This window comes from Petaurus breviceps, unplaced genomic scaffold (assembly GCF_028583685.1).
Source record: "Petaurus breviceps papuanus isolate PSGF00001 unplaced genomic scaffold, PetGlider_PUasm1.0 172, whole genome shotgun sequence".
Classification (NCBI taxonomy): Eukaryota; Metazoa; Chordata; class Mammalia; order Diprotodontia; family Petauridae; genus Petaurus; species Petaurus breviceps.
This window is the reverse complement of record NW_027185755.1, coordinates 5,107,307-5,110,592: the sequence shown is the minus strand read 5'-3', so window position 1 is coordinate 5,110,592 and position 3,286 is coordinate 5,107,307.

Below are 3,286 nucleotides of genomic sequence, written 5' to 3'. Positions count from 1 at the left end.
TATTAAAATGTCTTAGCATAAATAGTAGTTAACAAAATATTCTCCCATATATATATGAGGCATACAAATATGTACAGTTTCAGTGGGAGAAGAGCAGATGCACACAGAGAGTAGTACAGTAGTAGAGAGATGCACATAGAGGTAACACATGTGACCAAGACAGTCCATACCTCTGGCATTGCCACATGTCCCAACCCATCTCATGCCCTTTCTCTTCTAGTGCCCTTTAGCTGCTCCCCCTGGATATGGCATGTCTATCATGTGCCTCTCCTCAGCTCATCATTTCTTCAGTTGACTATTGCTATCTGGGGTACTCTTTCATGGAAATGGTATCTCTCATTAATCAAATTTTCCACTGCAAGACCTTGATTGATAGGAATGAGGGGCAGGATAGAGAAATCCCTTTCCCCTTCCCACTGTGCTCTGGAAGAGGTACAAAGGAAAAGGCAAAGTGTGATTTCCTCTTAAGAGGAGGGTTCTTCCTTCATAACTGGCTCCCTCTTCCACTTTCAGGAACAATTATTCGAATTGTCAAAGATGATTGTCTTCTCAAATGACTGAAGAGTTGGCTATAACATTTTAAGGCCAGCTGGGACATGGTTGCAGACAACAGCTAGCCACCTTACAATTTCATTAAGTTTAACAGGAAATTCTGGGCCATAAATTGAATAAGAAGAGGAGAGAAAGCTAGATTATCTTTGAGAAATTGTGCAAGGTTTTTAAGGATTCCCCAAGCTTCTACTTGAAACCAGACCCTGTCTTTGTAACATTAATAATCTAGGGAAGCTCTATGGCTGAAAGTCATGGAATAGTTCATTTTGGAATTAAAGTTAAGGATCACTTAAAAGGTAGTAAAGAGAGTTATAGTGAGCAAGAGTAGATGGCAACATTACCAATGAAGATCCATTCAGGAGAAGCAGCACTAAGAACTTGTCAGAAAGATGTATGCCTGGAAAGTGAGGTAGGCTAATCTGGTAGGGAGATGAAGGGCTAACTGATGGACCATCCATGAGTTTCACTGGTATACAGTCCATGACAAAAGACCAACAGGAAGGTCTGAGGCACAATGGAGAATTTATGGGAAGGTATGGACTAGAGTTACACAAAATGAGCTGCAACTTGCTCTATTGCAGGGAGGAACCACATCAATGAGATCATGGATCCATCCAAATAATATCAAAATAGCCATTTGAGATGTCTTTAAAACTTTCAGAAGAGTATATCCATAAGGGAATTGGTACTATTCAAGGAGGTAAGAAGAGAGCTTAGAGATGGATAGGTAGATTTGTGAGTCTCTGTATAATGATAACACTTGGATCCATGGGAGATGATGAGATCTCTGAGAAAGAAGATAGTGAGAGAAGGGGAAAAACCAAACTTCTGATGAACACACATTTGCAAGGGGGGAGGAAATAGACAATATTTCAGGAAAAGGGATTGAGAAGGAGTGACCAGACCTATAGTAGAAGAACTAGGAAAAAGTAGGGTCAAAGAAACTAAGGAGAGAGTGCTCAGGAGGGTCAGGATAGTCAGCAGTATAAAAAACTTCAGAGTCAATGAGGATGAAGACTGAAAAAAAGGACATCATATTTAGCAGTTAAAATATTATTAATAGCCTTAAGGAGAAGAGTTTCAGTCAAGTAGTGGATCAGAAACTAGGATGAAAAATGAGTGGGCGATAAAGAATTGGAGGCACTGAGTGTAAATTATTCTTTGCACAAATCTGGCAGTAAAAGGGAGTGAGCTATAACTTGATAGCTTGAAAGGCTGTCTGGGCCAAGTAAGGATCTATTTTTAGGATGGAGTAGACCTGAGTATGCTCATAGGAAGCAGGGACAGAGTTAGTAGATAAGAAGAGATTGAAAATGAAAGAGAAGGAACATAATTTTACTGCGATTCTTTTATTTTATATCTTTAAAAATTTAATTTAATTTAATTTTTAATGAATAAAATCTATTTTCTGTCCTTCTTAGGACCTTAGGAGGGAAAAACTCTTCTAACAAATGTACATGGTCAAGCATAACAACTTCCCACATTGGCCATGTCCAAAAAGTACATCTCAATTTGCATGGAGTCCATCACCTCTATATCAGGAGCTGGGTAGAGTGCTTCAGCTTTGATACTCTGAAATCATTGTTGGTCACTATGTTAATCAGAGTTCTTAAGTCTTTCAAAGTTGTTTGTCTTTACATTGTTGTTGTTATTGTACAAACTGTTTTCATGGCTCTGCTCATTTCCCTCTGTATTGGTTCATGCAAGTCTTCCCAGGTTTCTCTGAAACCTTCCTTTGTTATTTCTTACAATACAGGAATATTCACTATATTCATATACTATAATTTGTCTAACCATTCCAACTGGTGAATATTCCCTTAGTTTCTAGTTCTTTGCTACCACAAAAAAGCTGATGTGTGTATGTATATATATACACATGTGTATACCACATATACATAGCATATATACACCATATATGTGTGTATATGTGTATATATACATTTCTATAAATATACACATGTCATATGGATCTTTTTCCTCTTTCTTTAATCTCTTTGTGGATAGGTGTAATAATGGCATGGTTAGGTCAAAGGATATATACAGTTTTGTAACTTTTTGGTCATAGTTTCAAATTGCTTTTCAGAATGACTGGACAATTCTCAGTGTATTAATGTAACTTTTCCCAAAGCCCCTCCAACATTTATCATTTTCCTTTTTTGTCAGCTTTTCTGATCTAATGGATATGAGGCAGAACCTCAGAGTTGCTTTAATTTGCATATCTAAAAGTGATTTGCAGCACTTTTTCATGTGGCTATTGATAGTTTGGATTTTTTCCTTAGAAAATTGCTTGTGGTTACATCCTTTGACTGTTTACCAATAGGGGAATAGCTCTTGCTCTTATAAATTTGAGTCCATTCTTTTTATATCTTGGAAGTAAAACCCTTACCAAATAAACTTGCTGCAAAGATGTTCCCCCAGTTGTGTGTTTCCCTTCCAATTTTATCTGCTTTTAATTTTTTTTGTGCAAAAAAAGCTTTAATTTTATGTAATTAAAATTCTCTATTTTATCTCATGTGATCCTGAAAGAGGATATACTTAAAAGGGGAAGTTTCTGAGGGAAAGGAAAGGACATAGGATCTAAGATATAGGTAATAGAGTTGGCCCTGTAAAGGATAAAAGCCACTTCTTCAGAGTCAGGAGCAAAGAAAAAGAGAGCAAGTAAAAGTATAAAGGGAAGGGTTTGTGGTACTTGGAGGGGAAAGAGGGCAATCCACCTGGATAATATATATTTTCT